Source organism: Rattus norvegicus, chromosome 1 (assembly GCF_036323735.1).
Source record: "Rattus norvegicus strain BN/NHsdMcwi chromosome 1, GRCr8, whole genome shotgun sequence".
Taxonomy (NCBI): Eukaryota; Metazoa; Chordata; class Mammalia; order Rodentia; family Muridae; genus Rattus; species Rattus norvegicus.
The window spans coordinates 86,171,597-86,188,555 of record NC_086019.1 but is presented as its reverse complement, the minus strand read 5'-3'; the positions used below and the strand labels follow the sequence as shown (position 1 = coordinate 86,188,555).

Below are 16,959 nucleotides of genomic sequence, written 5' to 3'. Positions count from 1 at the left end.
CTGGCTAGCACTTGGGGATCAGACACAGGAGGATCATCAAACTCATTTTCAGCCACCTCATGCCTCTGAGGATAGCCTGTGCTGTGTGAAATGCTGTCTGAAAATCGGGAAAAGGATGGAGGATAAGGAAATTTAGCGGGTGAACTATTTTAAAACCCTGAATGTGGATGCATACAGAAATATTTAAGTGGGTTAAGTAGGAATGAGTGTTAGGCATGTGAGAAATGCCTTCCCTAAGGACTGTGGGACCTTGTGTGGAAGAAGTGCCAGCTGCATTGTGAGTAGCACCTGCTCCTCTGGGCCAGGGTTGCCTGCAAGTCCTCTCTATGGCACAGGAAGCCATAGTCACTAGTTTGCAGCATTTGTGTGTATGATGAAACCCTTTCTAGTAATTGCTTATCAAGCAGCCCCTGAGTGTGACCTGGCCTGTCTGGGTCTGTTAGGCTGGTTCTGGTTTTGGCTGTAAGAAAGCACTGGGGAGCATTCCCACAACAGTGGGAAGTGAGTGAGGTCACTCAGCATCCTCCAGCCTCTAGCAGCTTCTGTGGCAGAGATTGAACCACTGGAAATGGCAAGGCAAGCTCTTACCTCACATAGTCCTAACTCTGGGGAGGCTAAGACAGGAGAATTGCAACAAGTTCAAGGATAGCCTTGGAAACGGAGACTGTGTCCCAAAGTAAAAGAATAGGAAAACAGGATGTCATGTCTGAGAATGGCGATTTTCAGGGGGACCTCCCATCTGTCTCAAGAGTATAGTACTTTCCTAAGGTAGATTAGATGGTCCTCGGTTTAATCTTTCATTTATTCACTTCATTTATCTGTCTGTCTACTTAATTTGTTTTTGGTTTCTCTTTGTAGCTCTGGGTGTCCAGGAATTTGATTTGTAGTCCAGGATGGCCTCAAACTCAGGTCAGCCTGCCCTGCCTCTGTAGTGCTGGGATCAAAGGCGTGGCCACCTTGTCTGGCTGTTTACTGTTACTTATTTTCTTGATAAAGATCTTATGTAGCCCCAGCTGGTCTCAAACTCACCATATAATTGAGGATGATCTTTCTGATTTTTCTCAAACAGTGGAATTATAGACATGTTCCTCTGTTGCCCAGTTTTTATGCTACTTTGGACGAATCCAGGGCTTTATGCATTCTGAGCAAGCACTGCCAACTTGGGTCCAGGCCTTTGAAGTCTGGGTAAGTTTTGTGTTGGACTGGGTACCAAGAGTGTCCAGGTGCCTGGGCTTGGAGGGGCAGACAATTATCCAGGAAGAAACAAGAGCTGCCTGTTTTTACTTTTGTTTTTCTGATAGCTACATGGCCCAGGCTGACCACCAACTTGTAATACTACTTTAGCTTTCCAGGTGCTGTCTGTGTGCATCCATTTCTTGTCTGTGTCAGCATACCTGACATCAACTGTAATGTCATGATCATGTGCAGCCTATGATTTTTTTTTGTTTGTTTTTTGAGACAGGCTCTCATTATGTAGATTTGGCTGCTCTGGAACATATATGTAGACCAGGCTGACCTTGAACTCACAGAGTGCTGGAATTGATAACTTACAGTTTTTGAGACTGGGTGTTTGGAATAAAAACTGATGTAATGTTTCTGGCCTATTCTGCCATTTTTAAGTATTGAACACTTGACTAGCATATCCAAGGTCTTGAAGTTCAATCCCCAGTACCACAGAGAAGGAAAGTTTTCAGACGAGAACAAAGAGGAAAAGTATAATACAGTGTGGGGCTGTATTCTTCAAACTGCCACCCCCATTACCTTTCCTGTAAAGTGCACCCATGAGGGCCTTACTCTACAGAGTGCTAGAAGGACCTTGTTCTTGAAACAGCGGCTGGTGGGTACCAACGCCTGTTGCTTCTCCATGCCACAGTACTGCCAGCCACTGCCTTGTCAGCCTCTAGAATAGTGAGTAGTCAGGGATGGGCTCGCCAGTAATCCCCGCACTGGGAGGGCAGAGATAAGACGGTTGCTGTGACTATAAGGAGAGCTGGGCCTACAGTTTAATACAAAACAAAATTAGGGGAGAGGAGTTAAAAATATATTAAGCTCCAGCTCTGGGGGAAAAAAAAAGGAAAAAATATATTGAGCAAAAAATTGGTTCTAATAATTGACTCTAGGACTAACTGGAAGATCTGTATTGAACTGGTTTTTTGTTTGTTTGTTTGTTTGTTTGTATTTGTGGTACTGAAGATTCAACATCTGCGACCTTGAGTTTGTTAGGCACGCTCTTTACTATTAAGTTACATCTCCAGACCTTTGTTTTGTTTTGTTATTGTTGGTTGGGTTTTTTGTTTGTAGTTTTGCAAGACAGGGTTTCTCTGTGTATCCCTGGCTGTCTTGGAACTCATTCTGTAGACCAGAGATCCACCTTTCTCTGCCCTCTGAGTGGCAGGATCAAAGGCATGTGCCACCACTGCCTGCCTATTGTTTGTTTTTGTTTTACATGACCATCTCTGTCCTCAGACACACCAGAAGAAGGCATCAGATCCCATTACAAATGGTTGTGAGCCACCATGTGGTTGCTGGGAATTGAACTCAGGACCTCAGGAAGTGCACTTAACTGCTGAGCCCACTCCAGCATTCCTGTTGTTTTTTGAGAAGTATACTTAATGAAACCTGGCTTGGTGGCACTGGACTGTGATCCCAGGTTCTTGGGAGGTGAATTGGGATGAAAGCAAAGTCAGGGTCTCTCAGTGTAATGTGGTCACGAGGCCAGCCCAGGCAAGGTATTAAAGCCCTGTCTCAAAACAAGAAGGGTAAAGCTGGAGGGTTATCCCAGTGGGTAGAGTACTTGTCTTGCCTCTGCAGTTGGTCTAGTGATTCATAAGTAGCATCAAAAAGAAACGAGCACAGTTAAATAGACCAGATGCAAAAAATAAATGATGTGATAAGTCATATAGCAGCAGAGTTGTTTGAAGTATAAAAATGTACAAAGACAAATACAAATGAACTCACATTTCCTTAGGTTATTTTGAACTCAGATTTAAGAAACTGGTCCGTTAAATTTTTCCTGTCATATCATAGCTCAGTAAACAAACTCCCTAAAAGCTGAATTGCCACCTGCCCCCCTCAAGGCAGGGATGTAGCCCACGCTACATAGAGAATTTGCTTTCCTGAGTTTCCTCTGTAGACTAGGCCAGCCTCAAACTTGGAGATCCTGAGTGTTGGAATCAAAGTTGAGCGCTACCACCAGTCAGCAGCAGAATGGCTTCCAACCACAGTTGGAAGAAGGATGCTTAGCAGAAGCCAGTGTACACATGGGAGCTGATCTGCTGCCTTGACTAGAGTGAGGTCAGTGTAGGTGAAAGTTCTTGGTTAAGGGCTAGAGGTGTGGCAGCTCAGTGGTTAGGTATACTGGTTCCTCTTTCAGAGGGTTAGGGTTCAGTTCCCAATACCCACACGATGGCTCCGGACCATCCCTAACTCCAGTCCCAGGCTATCCAGCCCTCTTCTGATCACACATGTAGTGCACAGACTGTGTGCAGGCAAAACACTCATAAGTAAATTTATTTTGTTCATTAATTAAAGAAAAAAGTAATGTTTATTATAACCAAGCAAGAAATCAAAAAGACATTTCTGTGAACTTAAGAAAAAGACAATGAGGGGTTGGAGATTTAGCTCAGTGGTAGAGCACTTGCCTAGCAAGCGCAAGGCCCTGGGTTCGGTCCCCAGCTCCGAAAAAAAAGAAAAAAGAAAAAAAAAAAAGGGCAATGAGGGCTAGAGAGATGGCTCAGTGGTTAAGAGCACCGACTGCTCTTCCGGAGGTCCTGAGCTCAAATCCCAGCAAACCACATGGTGGCTCACAACCATCTGTAATGGGATCTGATGCCTTCTTCTGGTGTGTCTGAAGACAGCTACAGTGTACTTATATATAATAAATAAATAAAATCTTTAAGAAAGAAAGAAAGAAAGAAAGAAAGAAAGAAAGAAAGAAAGAAAGAAAGGAAGAAAGAAAGAAAGAAAAAGGCATTGAGCTGAGACTGGTACTCAGTGGTAGAACACTTACCCTCATTTGCATGAAGGTCAAGGTTCGACCCCTGGTACTACCCAAGGGGAAAAGTATTATATATAGTCCAGCAAAAATCAAGCCAGGCCCTGTCCTGTCTGCATCTGGATGCTCCATTTCTCATTGTAGCACCTCTGGAAATGTATAGCCACTCAAGAAAAAGGCAGGGTGCTTCATAGATGGCTCCAGGGTTAAGACTACTTTCTTCTCTGCTAAGGACCCATGTCTGGCAGCTTGTAGCCGCCCGTAACTCGAGCGCCAGGGTATCCAGCACCCTACTCTGCCTGGCCTCTGAGGTGTTGCTTTCATACAGACACACAAAGAGGGCCAGCAGAATCACTCAGTGGATAATAGCTGTTGTGACCTGAGTTTAGTCCTCAGAATCTGCATAGTAATGGAAGGAGACAACCAATTTCAGAGTTTTTCTCTAGCTTCCACACATATGCTTGCCACAAACAGTAGTAATAAATGAAGATTAAAAGAAAAAAAAAGTCAGGAGCATAAATGTAGACACATAGTGGCTGTTTGGGGCTTATCGTGTGCTGCCAAGAAAGAAGGCCCAGGAAGAGGGAATGTGGGGCGTCTAGAAGAAGATGAGTAGGCCTGTCAAGAACCAGGGCCTGGGGCTGGAGAGAGGTCTCAGTAATTAAGAGGACTGACTGCTCTTCCAGAGAAACTGGGTTCAAATCTCAGCAACCACATGGCAGCTTATAACTGTAACTGTAAAAGATCTGACACTCTCATACATGCAGGCAAAACACCAATGCATATAAAAGGAGGGGCTGAGAGAAGCAAGACTTGGGATTTTATACCTAAGCTGTTTACTGTATATGTGCAATTTGGTTTTGTGTATTTGTTTTGTTCATTGAGTTTTTCAATTGTATGTGTGTGCATGGGCTGAGAGTACCCTCAGAAACCAGGAGACTGTTGAATCCTCTCAAGCTAGAGTTAATATGTGGGTTTTGAGGCCTCCTACTGTGAGTGCTGGAATTGGCCCCTCTGGAAGAACAATATTGGACAGACAGACAGACAGACAGACAGACAGACAGACGGATGGTCTATAGCAAAGTTGGCCTTGAACTCTGGTCCTTCTGCTGCTGTCACACCCAGATAATTTGCTATTTTGCAGTGATAGCTTAAATGATACTGAAGGATCTTTGAACTGGTGAGTGATCTTGTTTTCTTGGCTGGATGGCATACCATAATCTGATCTGAAAAGATGTGTACGTAGTTTTCAGTTTTTCCAGGCCTGAGAATGTGACCCAATTGAGCCGATGATGCCTTAGTGATGACTTCATGTCACCTGGTTGTACTCAGTGAGGACAGAGTGATTGGCTGTGATGCACCACTGAGAAAAAAGAACCTGACCTCATTGCTCCCTTACCTGTTTGGAAACACTGGGTGCTAGGTAAATGACAGTTCTCTTTATGAGTGACTGGCTATGGCTTGTCTGCTCATTTACTCCACTTCAGAATGCAAACTGCTCGCGTGCATTGGTATCCCTTCAGCATCCCTTGCTGTATGGCAAGCCTTCCCTCATCCCACCCACACACCCCAATCTTGGGGCTAAGGCTAGAACCAGCCTTATGTGTATAAGACAAGTCATCTCTCACACTGTTCTAGTCCTTTAAAAGTCACATTTCTAGGTGCTGGAAAGAACGGTTAAGAGCACTGACTGCTCTTGCAGGGGCCTTGCTTTGATACCCAACACAAGCCAGGCTTGATGTCCAGTGTCTTCCAGAGTCATGTGCTGCCCTGCTTCCCTGTGTATGTGTGTACGCGCTTGTTGTGTTTGGGAACTCAGTATTTTTCCAGTTAGTCTAATACAGTAATGGTCAGACTGAAGGCTTCCTGCTGCGGTTTTCCACTATCTTGGGAGCTGTCCTCTCCGTCTGTGAGCAGATAGGGCTCATCTTTATTATTCTCCCATGGTGTGTTTCAAAACATTAAGTGTGAGCTGGCTTCCTGTGGCAAAAAGTTGACTTTGATTTGTTCTTTTTGAGGTTACTGTGAGTTTATCATAACAGGAGCACTAAAAATAGTGGCTCTCAGATGGAAACTGTTCTCTTACCAGCATGGACAGCAACATGAAGACTTACACAGGAGCAGAAAGGAGTAGACCTCATCTTAAGATGAGTTACAATCAGAGGGTCCTGCTGTCTCCACACTGAGTCTCTTCTAATAAACTGTGGAAAAGTACTTAGCACATACTACTGCTTCAGAACTGAAGAAAGAGTTACCCAAGGTCAAGCATTTGGGGTGCATCTGGTATTTGCACGGTCTGTAGTTAAGAATCAGGAGGAATTGATCTCCATATCAATGGATTCACAAACGTTAACACCTTGTGAGGAAAGCCCTAATGTAGGCTATAGGACAAAACTGCTCTATCATGTAGCTGTTCGTTCGGTATGGCCAAATAACTACAGCTATCAAAGCAGGTTAGGGTACTCACTAAATGGGAGGGCAGGCACCTCTTGAAATCGAGGTAAGGAGGATAGTGTTGCAAACCAAGGAGCAGCACACAGCAGCAGGAGGCTAAATTCCAATGGATATGGTGTCAGAACCACCCAGAGAACATTTAGAAAGTGCAGATTAGCTAACTGTTGCTCCTGTTGCCAGCTCAGAATAGCAGGGTGACCTGCTTCCTGACGTTTTTTAAGTTTCTCAGATGAGTCCTTCTATAGTACGAAAAGAAGCCATACTTCAAAACAAAGCCCCAGTCACCTGTTTTAATTTCATATGTCCTAGGTTCTTATTTTTTAATGAACAGTGTGGTACTGAAACAGGAACAGTAGGAAGCTCCTGGAATACCTCTTGAGTGCTATGGGTTTGTTTTGTTGTTTGTTGAGACAGGATCTCAACCAGGATAAATCAGTGTGGTGGCCTCAGAAGTCATATAGCCAGAGCTGACCTTGAATGTCTGATCTTGCTTCTGCCTACTAAGTGCTGAGCTTATAGACCTATATATAACCACCGGGTCTTGTTTTAATACAGTGGTTTTTATGTCTGTCCGTTTGAAGAAAGAACTGAAAATTGGTAAAGTATAGCTTAGTTTTTTCAACGTTAACAGTTTTAGAAGCTACTTAAGGTGTATTGAGGAGTAAGCAAGTAGGTGAACTGGGTGAGGACAGCCGCGTGTGTGTTTGATTTTTAGAAGAACATTGTGCTTACAGAAGGCAGGAGCCCCGTGGGGTGGGTGAGGTTGGAGGTAGCAGTGCAGATGCTATGGGTTCTCATCTGCAGACCTGGAGCTGGGCACGTGTCCATTGTCCGCCTCACAGTACTTACTATCTTTTCCACTAAGTAGATCTCGGGCTTCTTAGAGAAGTGGAGGATTCCAGAGGGTGGGGTAGGAAAATTACAGGTGCAACACCTTGCTGTGCCAGAAAACTTAAGAATCACAGCAAAAGAATGTCAAAGAATAAGACTAACAATATAGAAGGAAGGAGTGACAGACATTAAAAACACTGTGGCTGATGAGATGGCTCAGTAAATAACTACACTTCCTCTCCAAATAATTATGAGGACCCGAGTTCAAATCCCAGCATACCCACACCAGCAAATAGGTAAAATATAATTTAAAAAGCGAAAGGATGACTGGTGTGGTAGCATGCCTCGGTTACCATTACTTGAGCGATGGAGGCAGGGAGATCACGTGAGCTCTTTTCTTTTTAAAGTCAAGCATTGGTATAAGAACTTACCTCAAAAAAGAGAGAGGGTAAGCTGGAGAGTTGGCTCAGAAATAAACTACTTGTAACTGCAGCTTCACACAGTCCCTGAGGGCACCTGCGCTCACAAGCACATACCCTGCCCGCACCCCGCACCCTGCACCCTGCACCCCGCACACATAGCACACACATGAAGTGGGACGAGAAGCCTAAAAACCCAAGACAGCTCCCAGAAAGAAAGGTGCCAGTATTGGCTCCAGGACACTGAGCTGGGTCTCTAGAAAGGCATTGGTTTTTAGGATTTAGTTTTTCATTTTTTTATTATGTGTACAGTGTAGCTGTCTTCAGACACACCAGAAGAGGGCATCCGATCCATAACAGATGATTCTGTGTGATTGCTGGGGATTGAACTCAGGACCTCTAGAAGAGTAGTGCTCTTAATTGCTGAACCATCTCTCCAGCCCCCCAAAATGTTTTGTTTGTTTCGGCGGCGTCTCCACACTGCCCCATTTTAGTGGGGAGATGCAATGCCCTGAATGCACCAGATAAGCAGTCACTGTGCTGCATCTCCAGCCCCAGAGCTGTGACCAGCAGTGCTCCTCTCTCCTGAAAGGGATCTGAAAATGGAATTCCTTGTGTGCGCTCACTCAGGAATAGAGTTGTGTTTCTTTCTAAAAGAGCAAAGCTTGTGTTGTGTGTTGGGAATGGCGGTTGTCCAGTAAGGCACTTTCTCTATAAAGGATTTTTCTACTTTTGTCAAACGCTGGTGTTAGGGGATCTAGGGGCTGATGCCTTAGGGATACAAAGAGTATCAGTAGTGTAGGATAGAGTAGGGTGTAAAGGATGGAGAGAGTGAGTCATCTTCCTTCTGAGAATGGGCAAATTCACCATAAGCACAAGGGGCTGGGTGTTGGGGATTTAGCTCAGTGGTAGAGCGCTTGCCTAGGAAGCGCAATGCCCTGGGTTCGGTCCCCAGCTCCGAAAAAAAGAATCAAAAAAAAAAAAAGAAAGAAAGCACAAGGGGCTGGCAGGACACAATGGCTCATGGGTTAGATGGTTTGCTGCTCTTGCAGAGGACCAAAGTCCAATTTGAGGCATCCATATCATCATCACAGCCATCTGAATGTAGCTCCAGGGATCTGATGCCCTCTTGGGTACCTGCATTTGTATGCACACGTTTATGCTTATAATTGCTTTACAAAAATTCTGAAAAATACTTGAAATTTTACTGCTGTTATGTTGTATGAGTGTCTTGTCTTCATGCATATTTACATGTGACTACAGGCCTGCTGTCCTTGGAGGCCTGAAGTGGGAATTGGAGCCTCTGGAACTAGACTTAGGGATGGTGTAACCACCATGGGTGCTGAGATTCATACTTGTAGTTCTTTGCAAGAACAGCAACTGCTCACCAGGGCTCTTGTGGTTTACATGTTTAGCCCAGCACTTGAGAGGCAGAAGCAGGCGGATCTTGTGAATTCCAAGGCAGCCAATGCTACACAGAGAAACCTTGTCTCGATGACATTGAGCCATCTCTCCAGCCCCAAATGATAAATTTGAAATTTAAGGGGGGAAGGATCCATGCATACTCAATATGTTAAAAACCAATATGCTCAAACCAGGGGAGGCAGGGTAGGAGTAGCACACATGCCTTTAATCCTAGCACTCAGTGAGTTTGAGGCCAGCCTGGTCTACAGAGTTCCAAGACAGCCAGAGTTACACAGAAAAACCCTGTCTCTTTAGAAAAAGAAACAAACCCAGTATTCTCTGCTCCCATTTTTCAAGAATTGTGCTTGAGTTCTGTTCTGACCATTTACTATACACATTCTTTTCCTTTTTTGTAGACAAGATTATCACTATGTTCCTGTTAGCTATCCTAGAACTTGTGGATCTGGCTACCCAGGGATACATAGTATGACCCTGTCTCAAAAAAGGTGGCAGCGCCTTTACACAGCTGATGAGCAGCTGCATGAAATACATGAGAAAAGCTGGAGCTCATCTAGGTGAATCCACGCCTCATACTTCCTCACAGAGGGCCACTACAGGGTTCATCTAGGTATCCACCAGACATTTCTGTGACCCTCTTTTTATCCCAAAGATAGTCCCCACTGCCTAATTCTAGGCACTCTACCACTAAGCCATGTCCCTAGACCTATAATTCTCCCTTTCTTCAGAAAACAGTTCTGACTATAGGTGTATATATAGGTCCTTCCCTGCCTCCTTCCCCTCCCCTTCCCCCCACTTCCTGTTTCCCTTTCCTTGTGTTTGCATTAGGTTTCCTTCCTGTGATCCTAGCACCTTCTGAACCAGAGCCAGCTAAATGTGGCGTCCTCGCTCTTCGCTTGTTTAGCACTGGTCTGATGAAGTGCTTGCTCCTTCCCAGGTTTGGAGATTCTGATTAATTTTTACTCCGTTGCTGTGCTAGTTTATTCTAGACCCTTGTGAAGCTGTCCATATGGTAATTTGCATAGTAGACTCTTTGCATTTTCTTGCTGTTTGTCAGCCAGGAAATGCATCTAAACCTAGAAGTGCAGGGCTGTGCCCTTCCAGAGGACTGGTGCTGGCCTGGCTACACACACAGTTAGGAACTTGTAGCTGTGTTGGGAGCTGGTCCGTGGGGAAGATGATATCTTTCTAAGGTAGCTGCTTGTTGGTTTCAGAATTGAGCCGGTTCACAGCTTTCTTCCCATAGGCAGTACGTGAGGTTGGTGCTGGAGATGATGACTCAGCAATTGAGAGCACTCGCTGCTCTTCCAGAGGTCCTGGATTTGATTCCCAGAACTCACATGGTGGCTCACCAACTCCAGTAACTCCAGTTCCAGGGGATCTGACACCCTCTTCTGACTTTAATAGGTTCAGGTGTGTACCTGCAGGGTACACACACATACGTGCAGGCGAAATACCCATATTTTGTATTAAATGAATGCAGTTTTGTTTTCTCAAGACAGGGTGTCTCTGCGTAGCCCTGGCTGTCCTGAAACTCACTCTGTAGACCAGGATGGCCTCGAACTCCGAGAAACTCACTCTGTAGACCAGGATGGCCTCGAACTCCGAGATTGACCTGTCTCTGCCTCTTGAGTGCTGGGGTGCAACACTACCACCTGGATAGTTATTTATTTTAAAAGAAGAAAAAGGTAATTGAACTGGTTTGGATTTGAAAGATGTTTGGGTCCACACTTACTGTGTAGTAGTTCGTAGCTTCCTGCCATTGAGCAACTCCTGTTGCTTCTCATGGGTCACAAAGAGAAGGACCATGGGAGTCTATTACTCTCAATTTTCACATTTAACATTGTTCTAGTCTCTGGCTTCTAAAAAATAATTCTTTAGTAACATTTTGTTTTAATTCCTGAAAGGAAACCACCACTGGACTTCCACATATTTTATCCATGATTCTTCTTTTTATTCCACAGACTCCTCTGTCTGATGCATTATTAAAGTCGTTTTCAAAGCTTGTCTGCTCTTGTCCCTCCTACCTATGCCTTTGCCAATAGTTTTGCTCTATTACATAGATTGCCTTCAGACTCGTGAACCCTTGAGTTCTAAAATAACAGTTGTGAATCACCACACCTGTCTATTCTATTATTTTAAGTTTCTCAGGTCTCTGCCTGGTGTGGTGATGGATCCTCTTTAGAAAAAACTTTATATTTTAGAACTCATAACCTTTGCCAGACATGCCATAGGCAAGCACTGTTTGAGCATGATGCTTCTCTGTGGGGTTTTGGTGCCTGGCAATGACAAGAATTCCTGAGCAGCAGCCAGCCAGGGCAGACACCTGTGATAATGGGGGTAGCAACTGACTGCTTGTTGATTTGCTGTCATCGTAACCACAGATGTTTAAAAATAATTTATAGGCAAAAGGCAGTGGTGGTGTTTGTGTCTGTGTGGCTCTTATCGGTGGTAGGTTTAAAAGACCACAATCATTAAGAAAAGAGGAAGGTCTTACCATCCAGGAACAAGCAGGGATGATCTTCCAGCAGGAATTCAGGCCAGAACCACAAGTCCTGTGTTTCCATACAGAGAAATCTGAATCAGTATTAGAGTTAAACTCCGCAAATATTGTATGTGAGGTACCTGTTTAAACATCACCTCTAAAGCGCTGGGAGGTTGGAGGTCCTGACTGGGAAACTCTGAATGGTGCCATTGGAACCGTTACTTTATCTGAACTTGAGGAACTCTGGGACCTTGTCTTATTCCACTTTGCAAGATAGGAAAACTGAGACCCACCACAATCAGAGGCAATAATGAGCCACATTGTTAGCCACCTGCCTTGTTTTTTTTTCTTTGCAGGCCACGTCCCCTGCCCCCCTTCCAGCATCTGCCTGTGAGCTGTTGACAAGCCCCAGTCCCAGCTGCAGTTGCTGTTAGAGCCTCACATCTTCTCTGTCAGATAATAGTCACGGGAATGTCCTGTGCCTTCTGTGCCTTCTTCCTTCTCAAGTGTGGTTGGCAGAGAGCAGCAGATGCCCAGATTCAAGACCACGTGCCACTCAAGTGCTGGGCTGGAGAAAAGACCCTCTTTCCCTGCTGCTTGTGACCAGGCAGAGTGGGCCGAGTGCAGAGGGCTGTCATAGTAGTTGTGTGACTGTGTACTGGTCAGGCTGGTAGATGGAGGGCCGAGTAGGTCTTAGCTGTGGGCTCACACTACTCCCCTTTGTGATTCTCCTGTTTAAAGTTTTGTTTTCCTTCGTTAATTACAGTCTTTTTATGCTAGTTGAAATGGACCCATTAAAGATAAACGTCAAACTCAGGAATCATTTATAGACAGAGAAACAGACTTTCCGACAGAAACTAGAGTCTGAATGGGAGTGTCATGGGTTTTAATCCAATTGATGAAAGAAATGTGACTAACAGTGCAGCTCAAAGACTTTAGTAGTTACAGAATACTCGGTTCTGTTCATAGTTACCCTCTTATTACTGAAATTAGTTTAAGGTATACTATGGTATAAATAACATGGTAGTGAACACTTGCATATAATCAAAGCTATGACTTAACCTGGTGTGAAGAATCCTTTTCTTGAGAGTCAACTGTACTCCTGACTACCCTTGACCTTACCGTAGACAAGGCCTCTAGCTTGTAGTGATCCTAGAGCTTCGATCATAGGTGTTTACTGGCTGTTTTGTGTGATTCACTGAGCACTCCTGCCTCTGCTGAACACTACATGAGATGCAGGTCCTCTGCCTTTTGCTTGAGTAATCTTAGTGTAATTTGATAGGCAAAAGGGGCATCTTATTTTGAGTCATTTCTTTTTTTTTTTTTTTTAAACATTGCTTATTTTATTTAAATTTTGAGTCATTTCTGAGAATTGGTCTTCTCCTTCTCCTTCACCTATCAGCAGCTTTCATGTGGCTGTCTGAGGGTTTTTCAAAAGCAAGTGAGAGACTGACAATGAGAGACAGTGTCTTTCTGTCTTTTGAGCTGATTCATTGTAAGGCCATGATGAAGATTTATTGGAGAGATTAAAGGGTGAGGCGCTAGCTTTCTGTCTTTATAACAGATAACTTGAGGTGGTAAACTGTTTATACCTCCCAGTGTGGTGGCACTGGGGAGGTAGAGGCAGGAGGATAGCTGCAGGTTCTGGGCCAGTGTTGTCGAATAGCTAGTTTGAGACACTAGGGTTGCATAATGTGATCGTCTCAAAAAGAAAAGTGTAGGTACCCACCCTGGGTGGTCCAGTCCCTAGGAACCACTGTGGGTGTACACAGCTAAGCAAGACCACTCAAGTCATAGACAAGGAAGAGGAGATCGGGGTTTTATAATCCCTATCAGGTACACCTTCAACAACCTATAGACCTCCCAGTCATGAGAGCTCGGAGCCAAGGCCATGTCATGTGAACACTTACACAGGCTTGGGTAGGACACGGAGTTCACACAGGTCATCTGAGAGAATCTTCGGGGAGTCTATTGTGGAGGATGATCTGAGCGTCATGTGGTTCTAGCATCAAGCAGGGGCTTGTAAGTATATTATCTGTGGATTGTAGGGTTCCCATCTCAGACCTGGGATAGAGCTCAGGGATCAGGAAGTGTTTATGGAGTGAGTGTGCCTATGCATGCACTGATGCTGCTGCAGCTGGACATGAGCACAACACTGGCCACTGATCTGAGCAGATGCCACAAGTCACCAGAGTTTACAAGCCAACTTAAGATGGCCTCCAGGTATCCCTGTCTTCCACGACCAGCTAAATCTACTGCCTCTGAGTCTCAAGTACAACACTGTGCCCTCCCAAGAGATTTTGAGGGGCAAGGTGGTATGAGAAGCAGGGTCTCCTTTAGGCCAGGCTGGCATCAGCTGTTATGTAGTAAAAGAGTACCTTGAACTCCTAATGGTCCTGCCTTCCCCTCTTTTTTTTTTTTTTTTTTTTTTTCCTTTTCTTTTTTTTCGGAGCTGGGGACCGAACCCAGGGCCTTGCGCTTGCTAGGCAAGCGCTCTACCACTGAGCTAAATCCCCAACCCCCCCCCCTTTTTTTTTAATTTATTCTTTTATGTGTGTGAGTACACTGTAGCTGTCTTCAGACACCAGAAGAGGGCATCAGATCTCATTACAGATGGTTGTGAGCCACCATGTGGTTGCTGGGATTTGAACTCAGGACCTCCGGAAGAGCAGTCAGTGCTCCTAACCACTGAGCCATCTCCCCAGCCCCTGCCTTCCCCTTTTAAGTGATAGGATTAGAGACCTCTGCCACTATGTCACCTCAAAGGGCCATTTCTTCATTTGGGAGATTGACTGGGGGTGGCTTGAAGTTCTGCCTCTACCTTCAGAGTTCTGAGATTACAGGCGAATACCACACCTGTCTGTCATGGGTCAGTTTGTTTGTTTATTTTGTGTATGGGTTTTGTGCCTGCATGTTGGTCAGTGCATTATGTATAGGCAGTGTCTGTGCAAGCCAGAAGAAGATAGTGAGTCCTGGGTCCTCTGGACGATCATGTCTGGTGTTTATAAAGGGGCACTGCCATCATGTCTCTACCTTCAGCAGATAGAGGGTACTCCTGTCCTGGTGACTCTTCCATGATTAATAAATACTTGATAAATTCCTGTTTATACATACTTGATAGGAAACAGAATGAGGGACCAGAAGGATGGCTTAGCAAAGCAGTGAAGAAAAAAAACAAACCCACTTGCAGTTCCTCCAGAGCACTTGAGTCTAGTTCCTGGCACCCAGCTGCAGCTACCTGGCAGCTCATGTAGCTGCTGAGGATACAGCTCCCTTTTCTGACTCCTGTCTATGCCTGCACTTATGGTGCACACTCACAGAAGCATAAAATCTATAGAGACAAAACTACTAGGGTTATCTTAGAAACTACTCAGTTTGTCAAGTGTATTAACATAGTCCTGTAATCTAAGCATGTGGGATGGGCTGCTGAGCCAAAAGGACTGCCAGAAGCTTGCCTGCCTGGACTTTGAGCGAAAGGTGCCCTCTTAACAAAGAAGAGAGAAAGAAACTAAGGTGAGAAGAGTGAAACAGGAAGGAAGGGCTGGATGCTTAAAACAGTTAAATGAGTAAGCAGGGCTAATGCTGCCTGCTGGCTCTGGGGGGCATGTGAGCTGGGATGCCGAGTGTGAGTTATGATGGCCTCCAAGAATCCCTGTCTTCCCCCACCAGCTGTGTTCTACTGGATGGATGATTGACTCAATGTCAGGCCTGTGGTCTTCCTATGGGAAGCATGTGCTGCATGCTTCCCAACAGTAGTCCCAGCACTGAGGGTGCTGAGGCAAGGGACTCAGGGACTCATTCACTGGTAGATGAGTTCTAGATGAACCTGGGCAGTGTAATGAACCTGTATCTAAAAAACAACAAAATGAAGGAAGTCTACTGTGAGCCAGCTGGGGCGACTAGGAGGATGAAGCCACAATTGTGTGGCCAAAAGATCCTGGAGCATGAGTCATTCCTTTTTCTTTTTTTTTTTTTTTTAATACAAGTTCAGCTTCCTGTCCTCAGTTGAGCCATTTTTGAAAGCTATCCTGTATCGGGGCTAATGTGAGACTTCATACTTCATTGTCTTCTATTAAATGCTGTGTGTGTGCTCTTTTGGTGGCCTTGGTGATCATATTAACTATCACAGTATCTGACTGACTGACTCTTGCTTCTCTGCTAGGGATGAAACCCAGGGCCTTGCACTTGCTGGATAAATACACCATTACTGGGGTGCATTACTAGTCCCTACTGTAATCATACTTTATTATTTATCAATTTATCTAATTATATAGGTTTTTCTGAGACAGAGTTTCTCTGTAGTGCTGGCTGTCCTGGTACTCACTCTGTATACTGGGCTAGCCTCAGACTCAGGGATCTGCCTGCCTCTGAGTGCTGGGATTAAAGATATGTGCTACCACCACCACCTGGCTTGTTTTTTGAGACAGCATGACACAGTGTAGCCCAGACTGGACTTGAATGGACGTTCTCAGTGACCTGTGCTTGTTGTTAGCACAGCTGCTGCGGCTCTGAGCTGGTGTTCTGAATGCAGGTGAAATTTGCGTGTGTTTAAATATTTTTTGTAGAGGTTGTGTTATGTTCATGTGAACACAGGTTCTTTTTGAAATAACATGAAAAGAGACTTTTTCCCCCAAATAGGGTTTCTTTCCCTCTGTAGGCTAGGCTAGGCTAGCCTTGAACAGTTAGTGACCTGTTTCTGCCTTCTGAGTGCTGGGTTGAAGGCATACACCACCACCACCACTACCACCACCACCTCCACCACCACCACCACCTCCACCACCACCGTCACCTCCACCACCACCACCTCCACTACCACCTCCACCACCTCCACCACCACCACCACCACCTCCACCACCACCACCTCCACCTCCACCACCACCTCCACCACTACCACCTCCACCACCACCTCCACCTCCACCACCACCTCCACCACCTCCACCTCCACCTCCACCTCCACCTCCACCTCCACCACCACCACCACCTCCACCACCACCGTCACCTCCACCACCACCTCCACCACCACCACCACCTCCACCTCCACCACCACCACCACCTCCACCACCACCGTCACCTCCACCACCACCTCCACCACCACCTCCACCACCACCTCCACCACCACCACCACCTCCACCACCTCCACCACCACCACCACCTCCACCACCACCACCACCACCACCACCACCTCCACCACCACCACCACCTCCACCACCACCGTCACCTCCACCACCACCTCCACCACCACCACCACCCCCACCTCCACCACCACCACCACCACCACCTCCACCTCCACCTCCACCTCCACCACCATCACCTCCACCACCACCCAGCTGGTAGTTGTGGTCAGAGTTTGCCTT

The 16,959-nt window shown here is 45.6% G+C and overlaps 1 protein-coding gene across 1 annotated transcript in view; it reads left to right on the top strand.

Moving 5' to 3' along the window:
- Sae1 (SUMO1 activating enzyme subunit 1) overlaps window positions 1-16,959 on the top strand; it is a 55,976-nt gene that overhangs the window by 26,534 nt on the left and 12,483 nt on the right. The gene's annotated exons all lie outside the window — the stretch shown is intronic.